Here is an 18,285-nt window from a genome sequence, read left to right as displayed (position 1 = left end):
TGGTGTTACATTTCTGTTTGTGTCTGAACTTCAAACTAATACCCAATTTTCTAGATTGCTAAAATTGCAGACGCTTATTCCAGTCAGTAACTGCTCATTTTAAAAAGAATATGGAAAAAAAATCAAAATAGCAGGGAATGTAGGAAACTGAAGCATAGGTTGATAACAAAATATCAAAGTTTTGAAGTCCTACAAGTTAAGTTCTTTGCACTTGTAGAGGGAAACACACAAAGACACTATTCTGAAAATAAATTCCATTTTTATTTAAAGAACATACAAATCTAGTAATAAGGTTAATTTTATATATGCATGTGTGTATATATAATCCATACAAGCGCACTGCGCGCGCACACACACACACACACACACACACACATTCTTTTAGAATCCCAAAGGTTTCTTCCTATTTAGATTTGATTTAGTTACCTATATATACCAATCATTTTGCATGAAGAAAATCAAGATGTACTGTATTTTATTTAAAAATCTACATTTCCACTGTAAGGTTGAGTTTAAGAAAATATCTTGTGAGAGGCTAGAATAACACATTATCTGATTAAATGATAAATGAAATCAATCATATAGGTATTCTGCATATTTCACTTCAAAAACATTATTAAAGCACTGTATATTTAAATAAATACTTTCTCCACCCACCCAAAAGTGGGCGTACACACACACACACACACACACACACACACACACACTGAACATGTTCACTACAATAAAACTCTAGAGGGTAAAATGCAAAAGAATTGGGAAGAATTGAAGAATTGGAATTCATTGACAAATTACTTTCTCCAGTGGAGTAAAAAGTACCTCTTGTATCAAACTCCCTTTTAAGAAAAGCACTATAACTTTGCAATTTTATGACCCAAAGTTGCAATTATCCTTCTTATATCTTCAAGATGTTATCAGTGAGCCTTACAAGCAGAAAACTTATTGATCAGAAATCCACATCAATAAATGTAAGTACTAAAATTATTTCCAGGGAAAATCTTAAAGAATACAATTTCTTAGAGAAGAGAAAGTGTTAGATATAAGTAGGATAGTTTTAGAATTGGGTTTCACTAATTTTTTGCTTCATTATGTGGGGACTCCAGACTCCTTCAACAAGTAAGCAAAACATTACAAAACATTATCAATACTAACAAAACTTCACACATTCAAAACATGTGTTGTCATTTTAATTATTTTTTTGTTAAATCTAATAGTTGAAGAAATCTATTAGCTGCTAAAATTATACATCTACAAAACTTAAAATTTAAAAAAAGGCTTTATTTATGAGAGATTAACTATAATTTTCTAAATTTGCTTATTTTTCAGTTTGCAACTAGTTTTCCAAGCCCAAAGATTTCTATACTGGGGTTATATGAAACATTGCCTTAGGGCAAGCTCCTTTCTTAACCTGTTTGAAAGCCCAACCAACCACCACCCCAATAATTGTTTTTTGAAAGTGAGAAAATAATGGGACTATAACCCATTAAACATTTCTCTCAAATAGTCAGAATTAAATTGCTAGTTCAAGATGCCCTTAATAATCTCCAATTGTCCTTATATTAAGGTCTGTGACCTTAACAAGAAGCACAATTTCAAGGCATTTCTTCAACTACTATTTTACATACTTCATCAGGGTAATGCATCCCTCCCTCCAACTCTGTACCCTCCCCATTTATTCCTTTGACCTCTGCCCAGTTTATGATTTTTGTAGCATTGTTACACATTTCAATGAATGCAAGTTAAACATTTAAATTGATTTAAACGGCTCACGAATATGAATACCACGAAGTTATGCATCATAGGAGAACCATCTGAAAATACATGTATCCCATCTCTTGAGGCAGAAAAAAGATTATCACAGGATTGGTCAAATGCAGGTTACATGGTTGTCAATAAAATATAGACCTTCAGTCCTTACCTGCTTAACTGCATGATGACAAATCTAAACAGCATGCAAAAAAAGTCTCAAAATTCTGAATCCTCTGTCTTCGAGGCTGCTGTGACAGTTTTATACCCTGATGCTTTCTTCTTTGCTTACATACATTTGACTGGCTAGAATATCTGTAAGCAATAGTGGGGTTATTTTGCAACCCCAGTCACCTCTTCCTCTTTTCAAGCCTCTGGTTGGCATCTCACACAGCTCTAAACAGGCATCTTATCTTCGGAGGCAGAGCCTCCCCAGCCTTTTCCAGACCGATCCCCATTAGAAGGAGGCCCCTGCTCTAAAGGGTTGATCACGTTCTCCACCCGGTGCAGAGTAAAACGCTCTCTGGTTCAACTCCTGGGGACTAGAACAGCCATCAGAGACTTAAACTCTCTGCCACTGCCTGGCTGCAGAACCAGCATAACCAGCGGCCAAGAAGCACCACCCCCTCCAGGACAGCGGAGGGGAGCGCGCCCAGTCCCAGATCCTCCTACCTCCCGCCCCACCTCCAGAAAGGGGGAAACAAAAAATAAAAGCCCAACTGGAAAGTGGGTCTAATATAAGCCACACGGCTCCCAACCCCACTCTTTGCTTTAACTTCAACCTTATATCACAAGCTCCATCCCCAAGTTGAAATTCAACTCTCTCTCCTCCCCCCGCCCCCCCCCCCCCCCCCCCAGATTCTTGCGAGTTGGTGAAGGCAGACAGGGAATGACGGTCAATGATACTTTAACACGGAGCCTGAGAAGTCAGTTAGCAAGTGTGAGTCCGACTAAGCAGGGGGATGAAGAGGGCGATTAGGGTTTTACAAAGCGGGCATGCTGAAGAGCCGTCATTTATTAGTCTTAGATATAGCTCATTAAAAAACATAAATAAATAAATAAATAAATAAATAAATAAATGCAAATGCAGAAGGGCGTTGATAAGAGAGTCTAGAGCTCCCAAGTCCGTCCTCTCACGCAGAAAAGAGGTTTTGCTCAAGTTTGGCCTGAGGCAGACTGGAAACGGAGCATTGGGCACGGACGCAGCCCCCCGGCGCGCCCCGCGCTCCAGGGCTGCGGTTGCCCACACCGAGCACTGCGCGCCGCAGGGGCTGAGTGCGGAGCCTGCGCTGGCCGGGCAGAGTGCGGGACACAGTCCCTCCCCGCGCCGCCATCCCCACTCCCAGCGCCGAGCCTAGGGCCAGCCAGGCCACCGGGCACCTTGTCGTCCGCGCTCTCCGCGCCCAGGTGGCCTAGGCGTTGCCAGGAGCTGCGGAGAAGCCTCCAGGCACAGTCGCCTGTTGATAGCCCTCCGGTTAAAGCGTCCTTGGCGGTGGCAGAGCCTTTCAAACGTAAATGTCCCCTTCCCAAGCCTGAGTTTCAGGCTAGAATATAGCAAAACGCACTTACCTCAACAACGTACGTCTGTGCTTCACTGGAGTAGACTAGGTTAGGAAGAAAAGATCTGACTGCACTGAAAGTTGCGTCTTTTGGTTTTGTTTTTAGGTGTTTTTGGCTTTTTTTTTTCCCCCTAACCCCCTCCTGCACCCTTGCGCAATAGCAACAGTCCTCCAAAGAGGATATTTGAATGGGTGAATTATGCGAAGCCCTCGTTTCTTCAAGTAAAGTCAGGGCTGCTGATGGCACTTGTCAGGACGACCAGACTGGGAAGGAGACCAGGTAGTAACTAGTGACGGGTGAGGGGCGCCAAGTGGTGTGGACCACAGTCTCAGCCCTGCTCTGATGGGCTGCTGGTGGAAGCCAAGGGGGGAAAGCCCTTGAATCCTGAGACTGGGGGATGGGGTGACGCTGCAGCTGGAGTACTTTTATGTCTGGAAGCTAAAAGGGCTTTTGAATTAAAAAAAGCATTACTTAGGTCGTCGCGTCAGCCATCAATGAGGGCAGGAACAGTTCTTTCCGAGAAATTAAAAAACAAAAAACAGTGACAGAGAGAGCGAGAAAGGGGAAAAAAAGAGAGATAAAAGGAAAATGAAGAACGAAAAGACGTAAGGGAAGTAAAAAGCTTAAACAATAGGTTCTCACCTCCATCCATCCCAGTAAAGAGAAATATTGTAGAATCCAGGAACTTGTTCTTAAGGGGGGCTGGGCAGAGGAGAGGGGGTCACAGAGAAAACCCTCAAACCTTAGTATGCACTAGAGATAACTAACACACGCAGGCTTGGTATTTAATTAATACACTGTCTTTGTCAATATGTGAAGTAAAAGCTAAGATTTAAATGTTCCTCAACATACCTATACTTAAAGGGGAAGTGATAATCATAACTGTCAGTTAAGCCCATAAAAAATGTTCATAAAAGCCAAAAACACTGCCATATTAACATACTTATTAAAAATTGAGTCTGGGGGCTGAACAAGTGTGAAGAGTGAGGTAATTAAATTTTTCATATGAAGTCTGCCCCTGAATTTCAATTTATTAGAACGAAGATAATCAGTGCTTCCTTCAGATGGCTTTCTTCCTCTGAAATGAGTACTGTGTGTCCAATTAGCTGTTCACTAGCTAAATTCATAAAATCAGAAATAAACTAAGTATGATGCCTGTATTGAAATACAATGCCCAAAATAATATGTTCATGTGTGTTTGGGATACTGTGAGAAAAAAAAAAAAATGGTTCACTTAAAACTCCCACTCTTCTTCTTACCATAGAGTGGCTATTAGCACTTAGTGTCCGGCTAAACCCATAAAAATACACTTAACAAAAGTCCTCCTTCAGTCATGTAATTGCTTGCAATGAACAAATGCTGACCTGTACAACCTTCTGAAGATCAGAGACTAGTGAACTTTCTCAGACCCTGAAATTTTCTTGAAGGTTTCTTTTAAGCTTACTCTTAGATAAACATATAAAATTTGACCTTTCAAATGGCACACGAATGTGTGCCAAGAACCATTAATGGGAGGGGGGAGGGGTGGTTAATGTTTCCTATAACCTGTAATATAAATGAGGACAGAAATAAATAATGTAAAAGGTGATGGGATAATTCATCACATGGGTTGTATCTTGGTAGCACAATTGCAACTAATATACTAATCAATTAACAGTCACATAGATGTTTGAGTTCTGAAAGTAACAAAAAATATTTTTTTCATGAGATATTGTCTCAACACAGCTCATTAAAAATAACACTAGCAATAAGTTTCTAATAAAATGTAAGGAGAATAACTTACCAGAGGACATTTCAGGAAGCAAGATGACTGTGAGAAAAAGATATCCAGGATTCAAACAGAAATTCCATGATCTTCCAAATTATGGTAGTGATGAGCTGCAGGGTGGTGGAACTTTGAAAAAATCAGCAGTTCCTGGTGGCATGTAACCAACTAAAAACCAGTTACACGGAAAGCCACGGAACCCCCAAGGAAAAGAAGCAACATGCGAAAGAGGTGCCTTTTATTTTGGGGGGTGGGGGGCTTATTTGTGAAGATCCTTGGGCAGACAAAGTGAAAATTTACTGACTGTAACATGCCCATACAGTGGGGAGAAATAGAAGCGGTGTAACCCCAGAGAACAGGAGGTGAGATACAGATAAATCTGCAAAGAGAAGTAAAAGGATGTGGGGAAGACAAGAGATAAAGAGAGAACTAGTGAGCAGGGCTGTAGTCATCCTGATAGATACAGCAGCAAGAATGATTTAGGCTGCTGGGAAGGATCCAATGAGAATTCAAGAGGGCACTGCTTCGGAAATCCTGCTCTGATCTTCCCACTCTCAGTTCTTTAAGAGTTACCTGCGTTGGGCACATTATTACTAGGATTAATAGTTTTCCATCAGTGTATTTCACTAGGATTTCCCTTGAACTCTCTCACTCGCAGCAACTGAGGGAGGCGTAGTAAGGAATCCCAGCACACCCCCCCCCCCAAATAAGCCCCTGTGGTCACTTTAGGACGACCAAATCCTCAGAGGTTTGCACTGGGGCGGGGGGGGGGGGGGGGCGGGTAATCGAGGGGCTGAAGATGCGGAGGAGGCCGAGTGGCCGGGCGCTTTCGGGGGCGCTGTGCCGGAGGCTCGGGCGCGGGGGCCTGGAGCGGTTGTTAGCAGCTGCAGCGGCGGCAGCGGGAGCCCTCCCGGGTCCTGTTTTCTCGGAGAATTCTGCAGCCCGCGCGACTCAAGGCAATTCGGTTCCACCCGAAACCTCAGCTCCAAATGCCTTGTTTTAGAAGCTGGGGCTTTGGAGGTTCTGAGGACCGTTCCTGGGGAGGCGGGTGACAGTCTGTGAGGTTCTCGCGGCCCCTCTGATTCCTGCACAGTTACCGAGGGAGAGAGTGCTAGAAATGGCTTTGCTGCCGAATGCATTATCTTGCCATTTTCGTATCCCGGTACAGCACACACGATCGCCTGATCGATCGGGTAAGATTAGCTTTGTTCCTTCTCTCTTTTGCTCTCCACGGTCCCATCCCTTCTACAAGCCCAAACCCCAACCCAAATCGCAGTCTCTCTCTCTCTCTCTCTCTCTCTCTCTCTCTCTCTCTTATTTTCTCTCTCTCTCCCTCTCTTTCAAGTGAGGAACTTCCCTTTCCTCTTTGAAACCTACTTCCCCAGGGGATTGCTTGTGTGACTAGGGGCTGGTAACTCTCTTCGTAGATGATTTATATTTTGGCTGTGAAATGATTCGCCCCTCGCCACCCTCGGTCCCCTCCTTAGGGAAGGTCCCTCCCTCCCCATGGGTTCCCTGTCTGAGCTTGGATCTGGATGAAGAGCGCTGTGGGAGTCTTTCGCCCTCTGCTCTACCTTCCTCTGGACCCTGAAGCTTAAGCATTATCCGCCTCTCTCTCTTTTTTTCAGAAATAGGAGGGAAAGGTAGAGTGGAAATTGATTTCTTGCAGAGACTGAGGCGCCGAATGATAGAGGGAATAAACATTTGCCCTGGATAAAAATGTTCTTGGTAAGTAATCTTATTTTCTGCGGTTGAAAAAGAAACACATTGCTTCTCACTGGCCCATCCCCCACTCCATTCATTTATTTGCTCTCTGTATGTAAATCACGAGCTGGGTCAGTGGAAATTTTCTTTTCCCTCTTCCTAGGAGAATAGCAGCGTGTAAGGGTGAATTTGAACTAGGGGGCTTTTAAGGAGGCAATATGAAGGCTTTAAGGCGCTTCAGTTCTTATATTCCAAACCTACACACAGGTAAAGCTGATTCCTGCTTGCTTGTTAGAAGAGTTTTAAATATCTCCTTTATTTCTTACTAACACTTTTCTTTCTCAAAATGAAGAAAATGGGTACTGTAGTAGCTCCGTGTCCATGGTTTTCATATATTTTGGCCATGTTCTAAAATATGATATTCTTTCCACTCCAGAAATAAGAATGTGTATTCAGCTGAAGCTTAATAAGTAAGCTTTAAGCTAAAGGTAACTTAAAGCTCTCATACCCCTTACTAACCTGTACATCTTTGTTCCAACTCTTGTACCAGATACAAATTATTAGCATCCAAGATAGCTATTTGCATGTTGTGGTGATAGCTATAAATTCAGAAAGCCCTCTGGTTTTCATGAGTCTATAGCACCCCCAACCTGCATTTGCTCATTATGTGAAGAGTGTAAAAGAGGGAGGAAGCCAAACACCTCTTGATTGTGCTTACATCATATGTCACTAAGTGTGCAGAATAATCCACCTTGCAAATTGTGTGAACTTGGTTTATCAAGCGTAAGCTGACTAGTGTGGATGTGAAAAACTAAAGGAGACTTGCTCTAAGAGAAATTATTGCAATTTTGAGTTACAGATATTTTACTGGTACAATATCTGTATTATTTTTTTCTCCATTGTTGTCATACCTTACACTGTACACCCCTTATTCCCAAATTTTAATGATAAAGAATAAGCTATTCCTGATACAAATAGGATGGTTTTAATTTCATCTAAAGTATCTGACATTACAATTCCATTGATAAGAATAGACTTTATTTCAAGTCATCAATTTTCTAGAAATCTCTACTAGGAAATCCCAGAAGAGAGATAGCTAAGTGTCATATTACAACATAAAGGCAAACTGTGCATGTGCACAAGTATCTGTAGTCGTTATTACTATCAACATTGTCCAGGGAAAAAATTTCATGTGTGTGTATAACTTTTTTTTTCTTTCTGTTCTTAGGCTGTGTTCCAGCCCTAATAAGGACCTAGAGCAGAAGTTTTTCTTCAGTGATCTAATTTTACCCAAAAGCTCATTTCTGTGTTATGTCTCTGTTTTACGCAGGCTGACGAATGTTGGTAGGGGGATGGATGCCCCGAATTAAATTTGTTACAATCTCAACCTTAACAGTTGTGGTATATTAGACAGCATATTTTTCATGTAAGATTTAATATGCTGCTAAACTTACTTACCTAAATTGTGATTCAAAGAAATACAATTGTTTTTTGAGGACCCAACTTGACTTAAGTTAGAAAGATTAATATTAAAATTTTTATTTTATATGTAAAATAAATGCAAGATTTATGTTCTTTTAAATATTTGGAGAATAAAAAGTACAGGATTAAAAAATATTAATTTTGTGACCCATGTTTCCTTAACTTTAACATAGTTAATAGCACTTAAAGTTTATTAAACTAGCTAAGTCTTTGAGCATTATACTAAATCGTATGATTAAGTGTGATGAAACTCAAAATAGAGCCATAGGCTTTTACATCTGTTAGCTAGCTTTTACCTGGTTTGTACTTAGATCTGTCTCAAAAGTTATACATTATAAGTTTATACTCAGCATATCTTTTCCTGGATCATCTCAATGCACATCTATAATGGGTATCTAAGCACATTTTATATTACTGGTAATGTTTTTATTTGCTATCCTGGCTCCTTCTTTTTAGTGGTATAGGTACCACCTGATATATTTGTTAACTATTAATCCACAAAAATGTCTAATCTAAAAGCAATATTCAAGGTATATTGTATTGGGGAAATTGTGAGTCAGTTTGCTTTGTCAATAAAAATGTCAATATGCTTCAGATTGTTTTAACCTTAAATCAAAATTATAACAAAAATGTAGAAGATAAGTAAATTCACAACGCAGAGTACTAACCACTATACGATCACGGCGCGCTACCGGAACGCCACGAAGATAAGTAAATTCAAACTGTTCCTTGCATATGAAAGGGTCATATCACATACAGGTATGCCTATATAATTTCCCTCATTAGAATATTTAAATTTCTTTAGTCTCTGTTATAAGTTTATTTTGGTTTTAGATATTTCTCTTTGAAAGTGCCTAAAGTTTCTTAAATACCTAAGTGTGCAGGCATCTGCTTGCCTTACTCCATAAAATGAATGTGCTGCTAAATAAACTGAGCCAATATATTTGAATCTCAAAAAAAGTACAGCAGTGTTCCCCACTTATCCACAGGGGATACATTCTAAGACTCTCAGCAGATGCCTAAAACCATGGATAGTAGAGAACCCTAAATGCACTATGTTTTTTCCTCCACATACACACCTATGATAAAGTTGAATTTATGTATTACGCACAGTAAGAGTTGAACAATAATAAAATAGAACAATTATAAAAATATGGTGTAATAAAAGTTATGTGAACGTGTGTCTCTCACGTATCGTATTGTGATGTGTGTATTGTACTATACTCACCTTTTTTCTTCTTGTGATGATGTGAGATGATAAAATGCCTAGGTGGTGAGATGAAGTAGGGTGAATGACATAGGCACTGTGACATAGCGCTAGGCTACTGTTGACCTTCTGACTGCTTGTCAGAAGTTTCCGGAAACTGAAGCTGCGGGCAGGTAACTGAAACTGGGGAGAGTGAAACCAGAGATAAGAGGGGACCAATGTATGTTGGAACTTGAAGGAACTTTAATGGCCATTGAGTCTAACTCCTTCATTATGATGAAGAAATTGAGAACCAGAGAGGTTAAGTGATTCGTGTAATCATTCACTAACCGGTAATCCAAGGAACTTTAATGTTTTTTTATTTTTTTTTATTTATTTTTATTTATTTTTGGGACAGAGAGAGACAGAGCATGAACGGGGGAGGGGCAGAGAGAGAGGGAGACACAGAATCGGAAACAGGCTCCAGGCTCCGAGCCATCAGCCCAGAGCCTGACGCGGGGCTCGAACTCACGGACCGCGAGATCGTGACCTGGCTGAAGTCGGACGCTTAACCGACTGCGCCACCCAGGCGCCCCTAAATTTTTTTTTTTTTAATGTTTTTTTTTTTTTTTTTTTTATTTTTGGGACAGAGAGAGACAGAGCATGAACGGGGGAGGGGCAGAGAGAGAGGGAGACACAGAATCGGAAACAGGCTCCAGGCTCCGAGCCATAAGGAACTTTAAATGTAGTTTTCCTAACTTCTTAGGTAGTATTCATTGTAAATCCATTAAACTGTAACACTAGCTGTTAAAGCAGCTATTGTTTAAGATTGGGATAAGGAATAGACGAAAGAGAAGGTAGTACAAAGATGAATAAATTGCGTCCTTATTGGAGTTTATTTTGTTGACAACTAATACTCTCCATTGTAGAAATTTTTCATTTCCCTGTCATGGTTTATATTCCCCAGTTCCCCGCCCCCTCGCCCCACCCCATCCCTGCCCTCAATGGTTGGGGAACATTTCTTGGTGTAATTTTAGTTTCTCAGAAAAGATTCTCAGTGTTTTTGTACTTCACTAGGTTGTTCCCTAGACTATTACCAACCACCCCCTATACAACCTTAACGTGTAGATAATTCCAACACCCGCAATAGCACATTCCATCATGTCACCTGCAGTTCTACTTTTAAATTTCCCTACCGATATAAAAAATAGAAGTGTATCGAGAAGAAAGCCATCATCTCAAAATAAGAAGGTTAATTAAACTTATATCTGAAACCACACACATACACACAGACACACACATGTACAATAGGAAAAAAATGCAGAGACTAAGACAATACATTGTGATGGAAACATTATTATGCAAAAATAAATCCATGTTCCATTAACAAAGAGCTTTCTTACTATGAGAAAAGTTATAAAACTTCAGTGGTTTAGGAATATTCAGTTTTCTGGAGTGACTGAAGCCATTCTTGTTCATTCCTTCATAGACATCAATATTTGAGTAACATGCAAGTTACTTTTTTTGGAAATAACAAATCTAAAAGACAAATATCAACAACGAAATCCATTGACAGTTATTATTCAAAGGGATTATTGTTCTTAGATTAAATAAGAATAAAAGCAAATGTGAACATATTTTTAAATGTATACAATGTGCTCTTATTCACACTAATCTGAAATATTGCAAAAGATGGAATACATATGAGAAAGAATATATATTGGTTATTTTACATTTTAAAGATCAAAAAAATTCTAGTCTTATTTAAAACCTACCTGTTGTTGAATAAAAATTTCTAATTGTTAAAGAGAAATGTAAGTAGATTCATAGAATATTTTGAAGAACCTAGTATAGACCTGCCTCTTCAAATAGGTTATCTCAATATCTACTGTGCAAGTTGGTTACAAGCACTTCATATACGCAATGACAGTCTCAAAGAGCTTCATTAATTTGTCCAAAGTCACAAACTAAGTAGAAGATTCAGAATTAGAAATCAGGTCTTATGACTCCAAAGTCTAGGTGGATTCCCGTTGCACTTTTCTATCACATATAAATTACTGGGATACTAGAAGCATTCTGGAAGCATTTGTTAAATAGCATCTGTATTGCTGTATGTGTTTTTGTGTGACTAATAATGTCTTCACAGCCATGTAATAGAATTCAGAGCCTAACCTATTTCAGAAAAAAGCTGCCTACTATCAGTTTCATGAAGAAGAAACCATGACTGTGTTTTCATATTTATGCTCACCCCTCTTGCTTTGAATCTGCACCAGTTAGTACAAGACCTTACATAGAGAAGAAACTCAATAACTGTTTATTTAATGGATGAAATTAAGTACTAAGCTTAACATTCCATCTTTAATATTCCTACAAGGACTTACTGTATTTAATTTTTATCCAACATTTAGAAATGTTATTACTAAGTGGCAGCATTTTTCAAAATATTTTCAGAATATTTGACATATATTTGGCCTTAGTAAACCATTTTTAAAATGATGACCCCTTCCTATTCCATGAGACTTTGTATTTTTATAAATACCTTATTATCCATCACACTAATTTATCCTTTCACCATGCTGTATAAATTAAAGCATTTCATTTATTTGAGAATAAGGGAAATAAAGTATGAAGAAATTAAAGCACTATTATTGATTACTAAAAGAAACAATTAAGCTGTTTTTATCCACCATATTATATTTCCTAACTTGTTGGAAATAAGATATATGTTAGTAAATTCTTCAACTGTCAACTTTTGCAAGTAAAATATATTTATAGAAGAGAGAAAAGTTTCTAATATTGTGAGCTGAATCATAAAACTATCAGTTTATATAACATTTTGCTAATCAGACTTCTTAGAATTAAGATTTTTGATATTCACAAAAATGATTGTTTCTAAATTATTTATAGTTCCAAAATCTATTCATGAGTACAATGACCAAAATATGTTCATTGGCATAGTGGTCATATGGATTAATGCATTATCAACTGACATGAATAAACGTCACTATTTTAAAAGTTTTTATTTTTTTATTTTTTTTATTTTTTTTTCAACGTTTTTTATTTATTTTTGGGACAGAGAGAGACAGAGCATGAACGGGGGAGGGGCAGAGAGAGAGGGAGACACAGAATCGGAAACAGGATCCAGGCTCCGAGCCATCGGCCCAGAGCCTGACGCGGGGCTCGAACTCACGGACCGCGAGATCATGACCTGGCTGAAGTCGGAGGCTTAACCGACTGCGCCACCCAGGCGCCCCTAAAAGTTTTTTTAATGTTTACTCCTGAGAGAGAGAGCCCACACAGGCATGAGTGGGGGAGGGGCAGAGAAAGAGAGGAAGACTCAGAATCTGAAGCAGGCTCCAGGCTCTGAGCTGCCAGCAGAGCCAACATGAGACTCAAACTCAAGAACTGCAAGATTACTTCGCGACCTGAGCTGAAGTTGGATGTTTAACCGACTGAGCCACCCAGGTGCCCCAAACTTGCACAATTTTTTTTTTTTTAAATTTTTTTTTTCAACGTTTTTTATTTATTTTTGGGACAGAGAGAGACAGAGCATGAACGGGGAAGGGGCAGAGAGAGAGGGAGACACACAGAATTGGAAACAGGCTCCAGGCTCCGAGCCATCAGCCCAGAGCCTGACGCGGGGCTCGAACTCACAGATCGCGAGATCGTGACCTGGCTGAAGTCGGACGCTTAACCGACTGCGCCACCCAGGCGCCCCCAAACTTGCACAATTTTTGAAGTAACTTATAAAAGTAACACTTTTGAAAACATTCAAGATATGATAAGATACAGCTTCCTTACAATCCTTCCTTGTATCTGAATTTCGATGATTATTTGGTCTGATAGAAAGAATAAAATTTCCCAAAACATACACATTCTAATTCCCAGGATGTGTGACTGTGTTACCTTGCATAATTTAAGGAGTTTTGTAAATTTCACAAGGGTAAGGACCTTGAAATATAGAGAGCAGCCTAGACGAGCTGTGTCTCCCTTATATAATCACAAACATCCTTATAAGAGAAAGGCAAAAAGGATGGAGTCAAAGACATGTGATGACAGAAACAGATGGAAGGACGAGGGACCATTAGCCAAGGAATGCAGTCAAGACACCCTCTAGAAGCTGAAAAGGGCAGGAAACAGATGATACCCTAGAGCTTTCATAAGAAATTAAGCCCTGCTAATCCATTTTAGACTTCTGACCTACAAAATCGTTGAGTTAATAATTTGTGTTGTTTTTTTTTTTTTTAAGACACTATACGTTTGTGGTAATTTGTAACAGCAGCAACAGGAAACTAATAAAGCCAGTCATGCAAAGAGTTCAAAAATAAGTAGTATGTTCTCTCCTCTCTAGGAATTTTAAGATTTTACAGCAAATTCTTGCTTCATGGGCATTCCATTCCTCCAGGTATTGAACAAACCACTGTCTTTTATCAGGTTGAAACTTGATTTCCTCAAAAAGCAGGGTGATTCATCCAACATGGTTACATAGAGAGTGAATAGAAATCAGGGTGGGGACAACTAGACAATAGCTCTAGTCTCCGGAAATAAACTAAAAATTTAAGAATTTATAATAGTATATGGCTTTATTCATTTACTACATACTGCTAGCATAGAGTCTTACACATATTAGCAGCCAATGCATGCTGATTTGGTTGTAACAAATATTGATGCAGGTAAGAAAGTAAATAATAATCATTACATTTGAAGAATATATGAAAATTAGATGGTATGAAGAAAAGATACTAAGCATAATATAATAGTAAGTGCAGAAGCCAGTGAGAATTAGCAAAATATTAACAGAAATGTGAGATAAAAATGAGACCACAACAGAGTGACTGACAGGATGTAGGAGGATTTTTATTTTCATGGAAAGATAGATATGAAACGATTTGATCATTTTCTCCTTGTATTTTATACAGTATTGCAATCAGGGAAAGAACCTGAACATTTACCTAATTAGGATGCATCATTAATTTTACTGTCTCATGAACTCCTAAGGCCTTTCACCCCTTGTAGAAATAAAAGAAACTGAGCTACTTGATTGCCAATTCTCTTGGTGTCTCTAAATCTCCGTAATGCGTGTACTTCCTATTCTGAAGAAATACATACCTTGTAGGAGGAAGAAAAACAATCCTTCACATTGATCATGGAGTTTTGCCTCTGAGGAGAAAATATGAATTTACAGACAAAAGCAATTTTAAAAGACTATATAAAATGAATTCATTTCATATTTATGGAAGGAGACCAAGCCTAAAAGTCAATTCAACAAGTATTTATTGAGCATTTATTCAACAATCATTTATTGATAGTATTATATATAAGAAGCAAGGTTCTAAATGTTATAAGGACATAAAAATAAATAAGTTACAGTCTTTATGTCCTAGTAGGTGGATAAGGAGAGTATACTGATAAATATAAAGGTACTTTTGACTCTATCCCACATTCTATTCACATCATCAATCATCCTTTTATTAGAAAGAAAAACAAATTTATTGTCATCTGTGGGCCAAGTACATCTTAGGATAATATGCTGAATAAGATAAGCAAAATCATGGACATCAAGCCTCTTACAAATACTGACGGAATCATAACAGCAACACAAAAGAAAACAATAAACTGACATTTGAATAATTGCTGGTGTCTTTAGGCATAAGATCTCTTCAGCAATAAGTATATCATGCTTCACTTATTTACATTACTTACTAGCTTCTGACAGCATGTAACTGTTTTTACCTATTGCCTACATTTGTTGGCGGGAGGAGTTTGCTTAGTGTTCAAGGGGTGACAGTTTCAGCAGAGTGAATTTTTTTGTCAGTATAAGTTTAAAATTAGCAACTCCAATGCCGTTAATTCAACCACACTTTTAATTTTGTCTAATGCACAGTTTAGTGGAGTCAGCAGAGTGGGTGCAACAATCTGATACACAGCAATTCAAGGATCCAGACACCTTCTATCCCATGACCCGTTGTTTCACTAAGTCCTCTGATATTGGCTATTCATTTGGTAAGTGTGGGAAAGGCCAAAAGTTGAGGGAGAATTACTTAGGAGATTTTACGGGCCAGATCCACAAGTGGTCCATATCCTTTCCATTCACATTCCATTGACCAGAACACATTCTTATGGCCGCATCTACCCGAAAAAAAAGCTGTGAAATGAAATAAAATTTCATGTCTAGAAAGAAGAAAAGAGTATGAATAGCAATCTGCTGGACTGATATTCTCAAACATTGATTGTACTTTCAGTCCAGGACAGAGACTATAACTTTGTTTGTTGTTATGATTGTGTCAGTATTAGAAGAAGGAGTTTGATGGGTAGTGCATTGCTAGGTAATAGAAGGAAATCTAGTCCTTGCCAGCATCTAGAATGGGCTCTGCAAATGGTTGATACATAATAAATTTTTGTTAATGAATGAATACCTCTGGCTTTGGATGTTCCCATACAATATCCCTATACCCAAAATTGGCACTCAATTTTATATCCACAGATCTTAAAAGTTTTTGCAAAAATAAACTCAAAATAAATCTCAGACCTAAGTATAATATGCAAAACTATAAAGCTCCTAGAAGTTACTAGGAAGAAATCCACATGGGCTTGAGTTTGGTAATTACTTTTTATTTTATTTATTTTATTTTTATTTTTTAAATTTTTTTAATGTTATGTATTTTAGAGAGACAGAGAGAGCATGAGTGGGGGAGGGGCAGAAAGAGATGGAGACACAGAATCCGAAGCAGGCTCCAGGCTCCCAGCTGTCGGCACAGAGCCCGACGTGGGGCTGGAACCCATGAACCGTGAGATCATGACCTGTGCTGAAGTCGCACGCTTAACCAACTGAGCCGACCAGGTGCCCCAGGAAATCACTTTTTAGATACCTTTTGGTCTGCCAAAGATACCATTAAGAGAATGAAAAGCCACAGACTGGAAAAAATACTTGCAAAACACATATCTAATAAAATATTATTATCCAAAATATACAAAGAACTCTTAAAATGCTACAATAAGAAAAAAATTAAAAATGGATGGGAGATCTGAACAGAGACCTCACCAAAGAAGATATAAGATGGCAAATAAGCATACAAAGATGCTCAATATCATGCGTCATTAGGGAAGTACATATTAACAACAAAATACCACTGCACACATACTACAAATGGTTAAAATAAAAAAAAATTAAAAAGCTGACAATACCCAATTGTCAGAGGACGCAGAGTAATATTAACTCTCATTCACTGCTGGTAGTAATGCAAAATGGTACAGCCATTTTGGAAGAATATTTGGCAGTTACTTACAAAAGTAAGCATAGTCTTAATATGATTCATCAACTGTACTTCTTATTTACCAAAATGAGTTAAAAATGTATGCGAACAGAGGAGTGCCTGGGTGGCTCAGTCGGTTAAGCGTCTGACTTGATTTGGGCCCAGGTCATGATCTCACGGTTCATGGGTTCCAGCCCCAGGTCAGGTGTCAGGCTCTGTGCTGACAGTGTGAAACTTGCTTGGGATTCTCATTTTCTCCCTCTCTCTGTGCCCCTCCCTGCTCGCTCTCTCTCTCTGTCTCAAAAATAAAACAAATAAGCTTAAAAAAATGTATACCTAGAGAAATACCTATAGCTTTATTCTTACTTGCCCCAACTGAAAGCAACAAAGTTATCTTTCAAAAGGTAGATGGATAAACAAACGGTTGTGCATCCATGCCACATCATATTATTAGTTGATTTAAATAGTGTACTAACACAAAAAAGACATACAACTTAGTGAAAGAAGCCAATCTGAAAGTCTATCCACTGTATGATTTGAACTATATGACATTCTGGAAAAGATAAAGTTATAAAGAGACTAAAAAGATTAGTGTTTGATCAGTGGTTGTGTTTTGTTGGTGGGAATGAAAAAAAAATAGGAAAAAAAATAGGATGAATAGATGGAACACAGGGGATGTCTAACTTAATGGTCAATTCTTGGTCTGAATCTTCTTTGACTAATCAACAGCATTTTTCACATTACTCCTCCTTGGAAAGGTTTCTATATTTGCTTCCAGCACAGAACAGTAATTGATCTTATTTCTACGTCTCTGGTCACTGCCTCTCAGTTAGTTTCCCTAGTTTATTCCCTAGTTTATTCCCTAGTTTATGAACTTGTGAAGTGGAAATTCACTAAGGGACAGTCCTTGAACTTCTTTATATCTACACTCAATCTCCTGGAGAACTCATTCATTTCCACGGCACGCAATATCATCTGTCTACTGATTACTCCCAAATTTATATTTTCAGGGTAATTCCTTGTAGATTTTCCAGAGGCTACAGACATTACTATTTAATAATTTATCTTGGAAGTATAATAGCCATTCTAATTTTAACATGTTCAAAATTCATCTGCTGTACTCCAGCACCTCTCAAACCCATTCCACCTACATTCTTCCTCAACTTAATGATAAGCTATCCTTGAATATAGTCAGGAAAAAAACTAAAGGAATCTTTAACTCTTCTCTTTCTCTCAGAGCTCAGACATGCATAATCAACAAATCATCTTGACCCTACCTTCAAAATAAATCCAGCCTCTGACTACTCATCCGTTTTATTGCTAACATTCTAAGCTAAGCCACCATAATTTCTAACCTGATTTACTGCAACAGTATCTTCTTTACTCTGCTCTGACTTTTTTTTTCCTGTATTTAACACAGCAGACATTATAATCTTGTTAAAATAAAAGTTCTCATGCAAGTTCTGTGCTAAAAAAATTTTTCAATGGTTTCCTATTTATAACAAACACCAAAATCATTGCATGTCTCCCAAGATCCTAAAATTTGTAATCCTTCTTTTATCCCCTAGTCTATTACTACCATATCTGTA

The 18,285-nt window shown here is 38.4% G+C and overlaps 1 protein-coding gene and 1 long non-coding RNA gene across 4 annotated transcripts in view; one reads left to right on the top strand and one right to left on the bottom strand.

The window, feature by feature from the left end:
- Positions 1–5,791, bottom strand: part of BRINP3 (BMP/retinoic acid inducible neural specific 3) — a 422,919-nt gene extending 417,128 nt beyond the window's left edge. The window contains exon 1 of one of the 3 annotated variants that reach the window (XM_058700030.1): positions 5,090–5,791. The gene's annotated coding sequence lies outside the window, so the exon portion shown is untranslated. Of the gene's footprint in view, positions 1–1,918; positions 2,373–3,315; positions 3,784–5,089 lie in introns of those variants that run through there. The other 2 variants (XM_058700032.1, XM_058700031.1) reach the window with 2 other exon arrangements.
- An 84-nt stretch (positions 5,792–5,875) lies between these two features.
- LOC131495265 (uncharacterized) lies at positions 5,876–8,851 on the top strand. Its single transcript, XR_009253866.1, has 3 exons — positions 5,876–6,264; positions 6,700–6,799; positions 8,004–8,851. It is a non-coding gene; the product is annotated as an uncharacterized LOC131495265 (long non-coding RNA).
- The last annotated feature ends 9,434 nt before the right edge of the window (positions 8,852–18,285 follow it).

Source organism: Neofelis nebulosa, chromosome 15 (assembly GCF_028018385.1).
Source record: "Neofelis nebulosa isolate mNeoNeb1 chromosome 15, mNeoNeb1.pri, whole genome shotgun sequence".
Lineage (NCBI taxonomy): Eukaryota > Metazoa > Chordata > Mammalia > Carnivora > Felidae > Neofelis > Neofelis nebulosa.
This window is presented reverse-complemented; position numbering and strand designations above follow the sequence as displayed.